The sequence below is a fragment of the Mustela nivalis genome, assembly GCF_964662115.1.
Source record: "Mustela nivalis genome assembly, chromosome: X".
NCBI classification, from domain to species: Eukaryota; Metazoa; Chordata; class Mammalia; order Carnivora; family Mustelidae; genus Mustela; species Mustela nivalis.
Genome location: NC_139040.1, coordinates 59874428 through 59887356, shown reverse-complemented (window position 1 = coordinate 59887356; position 12929 = coordinate 59874428).

The following is a 12929-nucleotide window of genomic DNA, read 5'->3' as shown; positions in this document are numbered from 1 at the left end:
AATTTCTGGGTCATAGGGTAGCTCTATTTTCAACTTTTTGAAGAACCTCAGTGCTGTTTTCCAGAGTGATTATACCCACTTTCATTCGCACCAACAGTACAGGAGGGTTCCCCTTTCCCTGCATCCTTGCCAGCATCCGTCATTTCCTCACTTGTTGATTTCAGCCATTCTGACTTGTGTGAGGTGGTATCTCATTGTGGTTTTGATTTGTATTTCCCTGATGCTGAGTGATGTGGAGCACTTTTTCATGTGTCTGTTGGCCATCTGGATGTCTTCTTTGCAGAAATGTCTGTTCATAATCTCTGCCCATTTCTTGATTGGATTATTTGTTCTTTGGGTGTTAAGTTTGGTAAGTTCTTTATACATTTTGGATACTAACCCTTTATCTGATATGTCATTTGCAAATATCTTCTCCCATTCTGTCAGTTGTCTTTTGATTTTGTTAACTGTTTCCTTTGATGTGCAAAAGCTTTTCATCTTAATGAAGTCCCAATAGTTCATTTTTGCCCTTGCTTCCCTTTCCTTTGGCAATGTACCTAGGAAGAAGTCGCTGCAGCTGAAGTTGAAGAGATTGCTGCCTATGTTCTCTTCAAGGATTTTGATGGATTCCTTTCTCATGTTAAGGTCCTTCATCCATTTCGAGTCTATTTTCATGTGCAGTGTAAGGAAATGATCCAGTTTCATTTTTCTGCATGTGGATGTCCAATTTTCCCAACACCATTTGTTGAAGAAACTGTCTTTTTTCCATTGGACATTCTTTCCTGCTTTGTCTTAGTTGACTATAGAGTTGAGGGTCTATTTCTGGGCTCTCTATTCTTTTCCATTGATATATGTGTCTGTTTTTTTGCCAGTACCATACTGCCTTGATGATGACAGCTTTATAATAGAGCTTGAAGTCCGGAATTGTGATGCCACCAACTTTGGCTTTCTTTTTCAGTATTCTTTTGGCCTCTTGTTCTTTCTTTCTTTATTTATTTATTTTTTTGTGGTGAGTTCTTCCACCTTGTCATTTTATCCAGGTAAGAATATATGAAGGAGCAAATAAAATACAAAAAGGGAGGCAAAGACCCAAGTAAAATATGCTTTAACCAAATCTGAAGAGACCCCAAATCATGGGGGGGAAGAGAGGGGCTAAAAAGAAGTTTAGGAAAAAAAAAGAAAGAAATAAAGAAAAATATAAAAAGAAAAAATACACACACACACACACACATATCTATATCTATATCTATATCTATATCTATCTATATATATTAGACTGGTGAATAGAACAGGGTCACCTACTTAATTTTGGGAGAATTTTGGTCTCTTAGGAGAAACTACCTCCCCAAATTTTAAAGAATGAAAAACATATATAAGGGTAAACACGATGAAGGGATGGAATATGACTAATAACATGATATATTTTTTTAATTTCTAAAAAAGAATTTGATTAGATGGTTGGGAGAATAAAGAAAAAGAAAGTGGAGAGAATTTGCTCAGGCTGGAGACTAGAACAAAGCCCTGTGCTAGATTAGGGTATATTTTGATCTGTTAGAAGAAGTTGTATCCCAATTTTTTTAGAAGAAAAAAATCCTATGTGTATACAACAAATAAAATTAGATACAATGAAGGATAAAATATGACCATAATAATGAAAGTTCAAAAAAGATTATTTTGGAAAGGTATTGTTAAGATAAACTAGTTAAAAAAAAACTTTAAAAGAGGGAAGGGTAAAAGTTTAAAAAAATTAGCAGAAGACAAAAAAAATTAAAGTTTAATTAACTTTGTAAGACTAAAGAATCATGGGAGAAAGCCATGAATTCCATGCTTTGCTTTCTCCTCCTCTGCAATTCTGCTGTTCTCCTTGGTAAGTTAACTTGGTCGATTTCTTTCTGATTTTCTTGGGGAGGTACCTGTTGTAGAGATTCTCAAGTAATTTTTCCCAAGTCAGAATTGCACTGCCCTTATCCGGAGTCAGGCCAAGTAATCCGCTCAGGTTCGCTTTTGGCAGCTTTTGTTCCCTGAACACTTTCCTTAGAGTTCCAGAGGACAGGAATGAAAATGGCAGCCTCCCAGTCTCTGGCCTGGAGGAGCTGAGAGCTCGGGGCCCCACTCCTCAGTGCAGCTTCAGGGGAAAACACTCAATCACTCCCATCTCCCTGGTTTCTGTCTGTGCTCCAAGCTCACCCAGCCTGTGAGCAAGCATCTCTGTCTCTGTCACACAGCCCCACCTGGAGTCTCTAAACCACACAGATCACTGTGCTCTTCCAGGGCGTCTCCCCAGTTCTTGTGGGGTCCCCACTCACAGAGCAGTGACCTGTGCCATGGATCACAATTTAAGGTAACCCTGAGTTGAGAGCTCACTCCTCAGCTCTGTCTCTGTTGTCAGCTTCCCTGCTGTAATATGTGTGAGTTCTGCAACACTCAGACACCTCCGATCCTTCTGTGACCCTGCAGGATCTGAGACCATGCTGTCCCTGGATGGGCTTCACCCTGGTTTAGCCTCTGGAGCAATGTCCCTCAGTGGAGCAGAGTTTTAAAAGTTCTGATTTTGTGCTCCGTTGCTCTGCCACTTGCTGGCCCTTCCCCCAATGGTCTATCTTCCTGTCGCTTTGGATTCACTTCTCTGCTGGTCCTACCTTTCAGAAAATGGTCAATTTTCTGTTTCTAGAATTGCTACTCTTCTTCACTCTAATCTCCTGTTGGATTTGTATGTGTTTGGAATGGTTTGATAAGCTATCTAGTTGATCTCCTGCTACCTGGTGTCATCTCAGCCTGCCACTCCTCTGCCATCTTGACCCAAAAACCAACAATCACCTTTTGAAAGATAGGAGGTAGAGAAACGAATTGGGGGAGATATAGCTGTGGATATGGCAGCAGAGAGGGAAAGTGCTTATGAAGGCTACCACAAAGTATTATAAGCAATGAAGTGCAAAATCTGGACTTTTAGAAGTCTGCTACAGTGGGGGATGTGCCTGGCTTAAAGGTACTCAGTTGGCAAACTGGGGTGCAATCGTAGGTGTGACACCTTGGTCTGAGAATCCCCTGGGTTCCAGGAAGAATGGGTGACACTAAATGCTACATTGTTCCTAGGCATAGGAGTGAGGAAAACTGGCTGAGTACAGCAAGTCTAGGTGCTGGCTTTCTGCTCAGTTTTGTATAAACAATCGCTGCATGGTTGTACAGCTGCTTTCCAAATGGCAAAAGTGAGGTGAGAATGTACCTCAGAGGAATAGCACGGGTCCACCCCCACCCCAGGAGTCATTAAAATTTGAGGTTTTGAGGTTTTGGAATTCAGTCACACACCTGGGATTAAAACAACCAAACAAACAAAATATACACACACCCACACACAAAACCCCTTGGACACAGGCAAGGTGAATGCAGGGTACAAGAGTAATTGGTTGCTTTTCTATGAAGACTCACAGAAGAGTGTGTGTGTGTGTGGGGGGGTGCAAACTTTCAGCTCCCAGTCTATGGAGCCTGGATGCTACCAGATTCATACCACACATCAGCACTCAAACCCTTCAGGGAGGAAAACAGCATCACCATGTGGAAGTCAGAGTCAATTACACCAAGCCTCTCCTCCCTGAGTCCTGGAAACACATTTCCACTAGTACAAGTCCAACTGAGAATCAGCCCAACAGTACCCTCCTCCAGAAGATAAGCAAAAATCTTGCTTCCACAAAGTTTACAGATCATGGAGTGCTGCAAAGCTTTAGCTCTGGGGTAAAATAGGATCTGGCTTACTTTTTACTCTTATTTATTTTTGTAAAGTATTTGTTCATTGGGGCCCCTGGATGGCTTAGTCAGTTAACCGTCTGCCTTTGGCTTAGGTCATGATCTCAGGGTCCTGGGATTGAGCCCCATGTTGGGCTCCTTGCTCTGCAAGGACTCTGCTTTTCTATCTCTCTCAAATAAATTTTAAAAATCTTAAAATATATATTTCTTCATTTATTTTATTTTTTCAATTTCTTTTTAATTTTTAAAAATTTTTATTTATATAGGTATTTTATATATTAAAAAAATTTTTTTTACTTTTAGTTTATTCTATTTTTATTTACTTATTTATAGATCTTGAGTCTTTTAATAAGGGGACCAAAACCCAGCTATGATCTAGTTTTGTGTGTGTGTGTGTATTTCTTTTTTTTTTTTTTTCTTTTCTTTTCTGGATAAAATGATGAGACAGAGAAATTCACCCCAAAAGAAAGAACAAGAAGCAATACACATAGTCAGAGATTTAATTATTACAGATATAAGTAAGATATATGTACTATAATTTAAAACAACATTTAAAAGGATACTAATCAGGCTTGAAAAAAAGCATAGAACACTCTAGAGAATCCTTTACTGCAGAAATAAAATAAGTAGAATCTCTTTCAGTCTAAATGAAAAATGGTATAACCAAGATAGAATCCCAAGTGGAGGCCATAAAACCAGGGGTGGATGAAGCAGAGGAGTGACTCAGTGATACAGAAGATAAAATTATAATTTTATGAAAATAAATATAATTTTATGAAAATAATGAAGTTGAAAAGAGAAAGAAAGGTAATGGACCAGGAAGACAGAAATACGGAATTCAGTGACTTGTTAAAAAATAATATTTGAATTATTGGACCCCCAGAAAATGAAGAGAGAGAAAAAGAGACAGAGTGTTTATTGAGACAAATTATAGTTGAAAATCTTCCTAATCTGGGGAAGGACACAGATATCAAAATCCAAGAACAGAAAAATCCTATTAAATTCAACTAAAATGGACCATTGCTAAGGCAATTTATAATCAAATTCACCAAATACACAAACAAGGAAAAAGTCTTGAAAGCAGGAAGGGGAAAAGAGTACTTAATGTACAAGGAAGACAGATCAAGTTCACAGCAGATCTGTTCACAGAAACATGGCAGTCCAGAAAGGAGTGGGAGGAAATATTCAACATGCTGAATGGGGAAAATATGCAGCCAATAATTCTTTATCCAACAAAGTTGTCATCCAGACTAGAAGTAGAGACAGTTTCCTAGACAAACAAAAAATAAAGGAATCCATGACAACTAAACCAGCCATGCAAGAAATTTTAAGAGTGACTTTTTAAATGAAAAAAAAAAGAAGAAGAAGAAAGAAGAACACCAAAAGAAGCAAAACCTAAAAAGGAACAGAGAACTTCAAGAGAAACACCAACTATATATGAAACAAAATGGCACTAAATCCATATCTTTTAATAATCACTCTGAATGTAAATGGACTAAATGTCCCAATCAAAAGACATAGGATGACTGACTAGATCAAAAACCAAAACAGCAACAACAAAAACAAAAACATACACAGAACCTAACTATATGCTGCCTACAAGAGACTCATTTTAGACCTAAAGACACCTGTAGATTTTAAGTGAGGGGATGGAGAGCCATTCATCATGCTAACAGACATCAAAATAAATCTGGAGTAGCCATACTTATATCAGACAAACTAGATTTTAAAACAAAGATTAAGAAGGATGTTGTATCATAGGTAAGAGGTCTATCAAGAATATCTAACAATTATAAATATTTATGTTTCCAACTTGGGAGCACCCAAGTATATAGATCAATTAATAAACATAAAGAAGCTCATTGATAATAATCAATAATAATAGGGGCCTTTAACAGCAATGGACACTTACAGCAATGGACAGATCAATAAAACAGAAAATCAACAAGGAAATGGTGGCTTTGAATGACACACTGGACCAGATAGATTTAATAGATATATTCAGAGCATTTCATCCAAATCAGTAGAATATACATATTCTTTTCGAGTGCACATGGAACATTTTCCAGAACAGATCACATACTGTATCCAAAATCAGGCCTCAAAAAGTACAAAAAGACTGAGATCATACCATGCATATTTTCAGACCACAATGATTCAAAACTTGAAGTCAAACACCAGAAGAACTTTGGAAAGACCACAAATATGTAGAAGTTAAAGAACATCCAACTAAAGAATGAAAGGATTAAAGAAGAAATATAAAAGGAATTAAAAAAAAAAAGATGAAAGAAAATGAAAACATGATAGTCCAGAACCTTTGGGAAGCAGCAAAGGCAGTCCTAAGGGAGATAATTGCAGTACAAACCTACCTCAAGAAGCAAAGAAGTCTCAAATATACAACATAACCTTACACCTAAAGGAGCTAGAAATGAAATAACAAATAAAGCTTAAAGCCAGTGAAAGAAAAGAAATAATAAAGATTAGAGGAGGAATAAATGATATGGAAAAAAACAAACAAAAACACAGTAGAATGAATTAATAAAATGGATAAACTTCTAGCCAGACTTATTAAAAAAAAGATAAAAGACTGAAATAGATAAAATCATGAATGAAAAAGGAGAGATCACAACCAACATCACATAAATACAAACAACTGTAAGAAAATACTATGAAAAGATATATGCTACAAACTGACAAACTACCAAAACTGAAATAGGAAGAAATAGAAAAATGGAACTAATCCCTAACCAACAAACAAATAGAACCAGCAATCCAAAATTTCCCCAAAAACTAAATTCCAGGGCCAGATGGCTTATCACAGGAATTCCACTAAACATTTAAAGAAGAATTAAAGCTATCCTCCTTAAACTGTTGTAAAAAATATAAATGGAAGGAATAGGCCCAAATTCATTCTATGAAGCCAGCATTACCTTGATTCCAAAACCAGATAAAGACCCCACTAAAAAAGAGAATTACAGGACAATATCTTTGGTAAACAAGGATACAAAAATTATTTTAATTACTTAATTTTTTAAATTTATTTTTTAAATTTTATTTTTTGTGTTCCAAGATTCATTGTTTATACACCACACCCAGTGCTCCATGCAATACACATGCTCCATAATACTCACCAGCAAGCTCACCCATCTCTCTACCCCTCCCTTCCAAAATCCTCAGTTTTTTTCAGAGTCCACAGTCTCTCATGCTTCATCTCCTCCTTTCATTTTCAACAATATCCTTTTCCTTTCCTTCTCCTAAAGTCCTCCATGTTATTCCTTATGCTCCACAGTAAGTGAAGCGATATGATAATTGACTTTCTCTGCTTAAGTTACTTCACTCAGCATAATCTCCTCCACTCCCATTCATATTGACACAATACTTGGGTACTCATCCTTTCTGATGGCTGAGTAATAATCCATTGTATATATGGACCGTATCTTCTTTATCCATTCGTCTATGGAAGGGCATCTTGGCTCTTTCCACAATTGGGCAATTGTGGCCATTGCTTCTACGAACGCTGGGGTACATATGGCCTTTATTTTCACTCCATCTGGAATACAAAAATTCTTTTTTTAATTTAATTTTTATTAATTTTCAGCATAACAGTATTCATTATTTTTGCACCACACCCACTGCTCCATGCAATCCGTGCCCTCTCAAATACCCACCACCTGGTACCCCAAGCTCCCACCCCACCGCCACTTCAAACCGCTCAGATAAAATTTTCAGCATCCATAGTCTCTCATGGTTCAACTCCCCTTCTAATTTCCCCCAACTCCCTTCTCCTCTCTAACTCCCCATGTCCTCCATGCTATCTGATATGCTCCACAAATAAGTGAAACCATATGATAATTGACTCTCTCTGCTTGCCTTATTTCACTCAGCATCATCTCTTCCAGTACCGTCCATGTTGCTACAAAAGTTGGCTATTCATCCTTTCTGATGGAGGCATAATACTCCATAGTGTATATGGACCACATTTTCCTACTCCATTCATCTGTTGAAGGGCATCTTGGTTCTTTCCACAGTTTGGCGACCATGGCCATTGCTGCTATAAACATTGGGGTCCAGATGGCCCTTCTTTTCACTACATCTGTATCTTTGGGGTAAATACCCAGGAGTGCAATTGCAGGGTCATAGGGAAGTTCTATTTTTAATTTCTTGAGGAATCTCCACACTTCTGAAAGAGGCTGCACCAACTTGCATTCCCACCAACAGTGAAAGAGGGTTCCCCTTCCTCCACATCCCATCCAACACATGTTGTTTCCTGTCTTGCTAAGTTTGGCCATTCTAATTGGTGTAAGGTGATATCTCAATGTGGTTTTAATTTGAAACTCCCTGAGGGCTAGTGATGATGAACATTTTTTTCATGTGTCTGATAGCCATTTGTATGTCTTCATTGGAGAAGTGTCTGTTCATATCTTCTGCCCTATTTTTGATATGATTGTTTTGTGTCTGTTGAATTTGAGGAGTTCTTTATAGATCCTGGATATCAACCTTTTGTCTGTGCTGTCATTTGCAAATATCTTCTCCCATTCCATGGGTTGCCTCTTTGTTTTCTTGACTGTTTCCTTTGCTGTGAAGAAGCTTTTGATTTTGATGAAGTCCCAAAAGTTTATTTTCGCTTTTGTTTCCTTTGTCTTTGGAGACATATCTTGAAAGAAGTTGCTGTGGCTGATATCGAAGAGATCACTGCCTATGTTGTCCTCTAGGAATTTGATGGATTCCTGTCTCACGTTGAGGTCTTTTATCCATTTTGAGTTTATCTTTGTGTACGGTGTAAGAGAATGGTTGAGTTTCATTCTTCTACATATAGCAGCCCAGTTTTCCCAGCACCATTTATTGAAGAGACTGGCTTTTTTCCACTGGATATTTTTTCCCGTGTTGTCGAAGATTATTTGACCATAGAGTTGAGGGTCCATATCTGGGCTCTCTACTCTGTTCCACTGGTCTATGTGTCTGTTTATATGCCAGTACCATGCTATCTTGGTGATCACAGCTTTGTAGTAAAGCTTAAAATCAGGTAGCGTGATGCCCCAAGTTTTATTTTTGTTTTTCAAGATTTCATTAGCAATTTGGGGTCTCTTCTGATTCCATACAAATTTTTGGATTATTTGCTCCAGCTATTTGAAAAATACTGGTGGAATTTTGATCAGAATGGCATTAAAAGTATAGATTGCTCTAGGCAGTAGAGACGACATTTTAACAATGTTTATGCTTCCTATTCAAGAGCATGGAATGGTCTTCCATCTTTTTGTGTCTTCTTCAATTTATTTCATGAGTGTTCTGTAGTTCCTCGAATACAGATCCTTTACCTCTTTTGTTAGGTTTATTCCCAGGTATCTTATGGTTCTTGGTGCTATAGTAAATAGAATCAATTCTCTAATTTCCCTTTCTGTATTTTCATTGTTATTGTATAAGAAAGCCACTGCTTTTTGTACATTGACTTTGTATCCTGCCATGTTGCTGAATTGCTGTATGAGTTCTGGTAGTTTGGGGGTGGTGTCTTTTGGGTTTTCCATATTAAGAACCATGCCATTTGTGAAGAGAGAGAATTTGACTTCTTCATTGCCAATTTGGATGCCTTTTATTTCTCTTTGTTGTCTAATTGCTGTTGCTAGGACTTCTAATACGATGTCGAACAAGAGTGGTGAGTGTGGGCATCCTTGTCATATTCCTGATCTCACTGGAAATGCAGCAAGCCTTTTCCCATTGCGAATGATATTTGCTGTGGGTCTTTCATAGAGAGATTTGATGAAGATCAGGAATGTTCCCTCTATCCCTATACTTTGAAGCATTTTAATCAGGAAAGGATGCTGGATTTTGTCAAATGCTTTTTCTGCATCAATTGAGAGAACCATGTGGTTCTTCTCTCCTCTCATATTAATTTGTTCTATCACATTGATTGATTTGCGAATGTTGAACCATCCTTGTATCCCAGGGATGAATCCCACCTGGTCATGGGGGATAATCTTTTTAATGTGCTGTTGAATCCTGTATGCTAGGCTCTTGTACAGAATCTTACCATCCATATTCATCATTGATATTGGTCTGAAATTCTCCTTTTTGGTAGGGTCTTTGCCTGGTTTGGGGATCAGGGTAATGCTTGCTTCAGAGAAAGAGTCTGGAAGTTTTTCTTCTGCTTCAATTTTTTGAAACATCTTCAGGAGAATAGGTGTTATTTCTTCCTTGAAAGTTTGGTAGAATTCCCCAGGGAATCCGTCAGGTCCTGGGCTCTTGTGTTTCAGGATGTTTTTGATCACTGCTTCAATCTTGTTACTAGATATCAGTCTATTCAGGTTGTGAATTTCTTTCTGGTTCAATTTTGGTAGTTTATATTTTTCCAGGAATTCATCCATTTTATCTATGTTGCTTAGCTTATTGTCATATAACTGTTGATAATAACTTCTGATGATTGTTTCTAGTTTCTTGGTGATAGTTGTGATCGCTCCCTTTTCATTCATAATTCTATTAATATGGGACTTCTCTCTTTTCTTTTGGATTAGTGTGGCCAATGGTTTATCGATCTTATTGATTCTTTCAAAAAAACAGCTTCTAGTTTCATTGATACGTCCTAATGTATCTCTGGTTTCTACCTCATTAATCTCCGCTCTAATCTTGATTATTTCCCTTCTTATGTGTGGATTTGGTTTGATTTGTTGTTGATTCTCCAGTTCTTTAAGGTGTAGAGACCGCTGCTGTGTTCTGGATTTTTCAATTTTTTTGAGAGAGGCTTGGATGGTTATGTATTTCCCCCTTAGGACCGCCTTTGTTGTATCCCATAGGTTTTGGACCAAAGTGTCTTCATTCTCATTGGTTTCCATGAATTGTTTCAGTTTTTCCTTGATCTCCTGGTTGATCCAAGCATTCTTAAGAAAGGTCGTCTTTAGCTTCCAGGTGTTTGATTTCCTTCTGAACTTTTCCTTGTGATTGAGCTCCAGTTTCAAAGCATTGTGATCTGAGAATATGCTGGGAATCATCTCAGTCTTTTGGTATGGATTGAATCCTGATTTGTGACCCAGTATGTGTTCTATTCTTGAGAAGGTTCCATGTGCACTTGAGAAGAATGAGTATTCTGTTGTTGTAGGGTGGAATATTCTGTATATATCTATGAGGTCCTTCTTGTCCAGTGTGTCATTCAATCCTCTGGTTTCTTTATTGATTTTCCACTTCGATGATCTGTCTATTTCTGAGAGAGGCATGTTAAGATCCCCTACTATTAATGTATTCATATCAATATGACTCTTTTTCTTCATTAATAGTTTTCTTATGTAATTGGCTGCTCCCATATTGGGGGCATAGATATTTACAATTGTTAGATCATCTTGGTGGATAGTCCCTCTAAGAATAATGTAGTGTCCTTTTGTATCTCTAACTACAATCTTTAGTTTAAAATCTAAATTATCTCATATGAGAATCACTACCCCAGCCTTCTTTTGAGGCCCATTGGCATGAAAGATGCTTCCCCATCCCTTCACTTTCAGTTTGGGTGTATCTTTAGGTTCAAAATGGGTCTCTTGTAGACAACATATGAATGGGTCCTGTCGTTTTATCCAATCTGCAACCCTGTGCCATTTTATGGGTGCATTTATTTCATTCACATTGAGAGTGATTATTGACAGATACGTTTTTATTGACATCGTGTTAACTTTGAAGTCTTTCTTTCTGTAAATTGTCTCTATATTTCTGTTCAATGCTATTCTTAGGATTTTCCCTCTTTTATAGAACCCCCCTTAATATTTACTGCAGTGTTGGCTCGGTGGTTGCATAGTCTTTTAAGCCTTGCCATTCTTGGAAACTCTTTATCTCTCCATCCATTCTGAATGTCAGTCTTGCTGGATAAAGTATTATTGGCTGCATGTTCTTCTCATTTAATGCCCTGAATATGTCTTGCCAGCCCTTTCTGGCTTGCCAGGTCTCTGTGGACAGGTCTAATGCTATTCTGATGGGCTTTCCTCTGTAAGTAAGGAGCCTCTTTGTCCTAGCGGCTTTCAAGAGATTATACCTAAAATTATGATTCCTCAATTTTCCTTTCAGGTGCCTTGATGTTTTTTTGGAATCTATAATCTTGGATGGAGACCGTTCGGCCTCTAGGACATGAACACTGGTTCCATTCGCGAGATTGGGAAAATTTTCATGAAGAACTTGTTCCGCTATATCTTTTAGACTTCTTTCTCCTCCCCTTCAGAGATTCTAATAATTCTGATGTTGGAACGTTTCATGGCATCATTTATTTCCATGATTCTGTTTTCATGGTTTCTAATCTGTTTTTTCCAGGCTTCCTCCTGATCCTTTCTCTCTATCTGTTTGTCCCCCAGATCACTAATGCTATCTTCTGTCTCAGTTACCCTAGCTTTGAGAGAATTTAGATTATATTGGAACTCATTGAGAGCATTGTGAACCTCAGCCCTTGCAGCTTTTAGCTCCTCCCTAGCACTGTGAACATCATCTCTGGTCGCTACACCTCGGCCCTAATCAATTCCGTTTGGTTGTCCATGGCTTTCTCCAACCTAGCTATTGCCTGGATAATTGTTAGCCTGAATTCTCTTTCTGATGTATTGTCTATGTTGATAGCCGTTAGCTCTGTTGCAGAAGGCCCATCCTCTCTATTTTTCTTCTGTTGAGCATTCTTCCTTCTAGTCATTTTGGTGAGAGATGACTGAAGAGATGTAGCTCGATGTATTGACCATGGTACAGTCAATGTGCACCCTTGAACACTTCTGAGCAATCAGGATTCTCCACCCAAATGAGAGACAAAAGAAAAGAAAAAGAAAAAAAGAGTGTGTGAGAGAGAGAGTTCGGAATGAAAGGGAAGATGAAAGAGAAGGTTCAGCCCAAATGGGCCCCAAGGTAAGATTTATGAAGTATACAAACAAAAACAGAGACACAAAAAGACTGATAAAAGTGTATGACAAGAGATGGAAATAAAGGAAGAACCTTGTCGAAAAGAACCTCAAGTGTAAGATTTATATACTATCAGGATAGACACAAAAACACAGAAACAGTGGTGGAAGAAAAAGGTGGGAGAGTGGTTATAAATTCACAATGTGGGTGAGGAAGGTTGTTTTGATTCTTCCTGGATGTACTTGATAACTTTGTTAAAGGATTCAACTTTCCTAAGATAAAGGGAGATTAAAAATTAGTTTACCTGGGTGAGGAGTCAAGATGGCGGAGAAGTAGCAGGCTGAGACTACTTCAGCTAGCAGGAG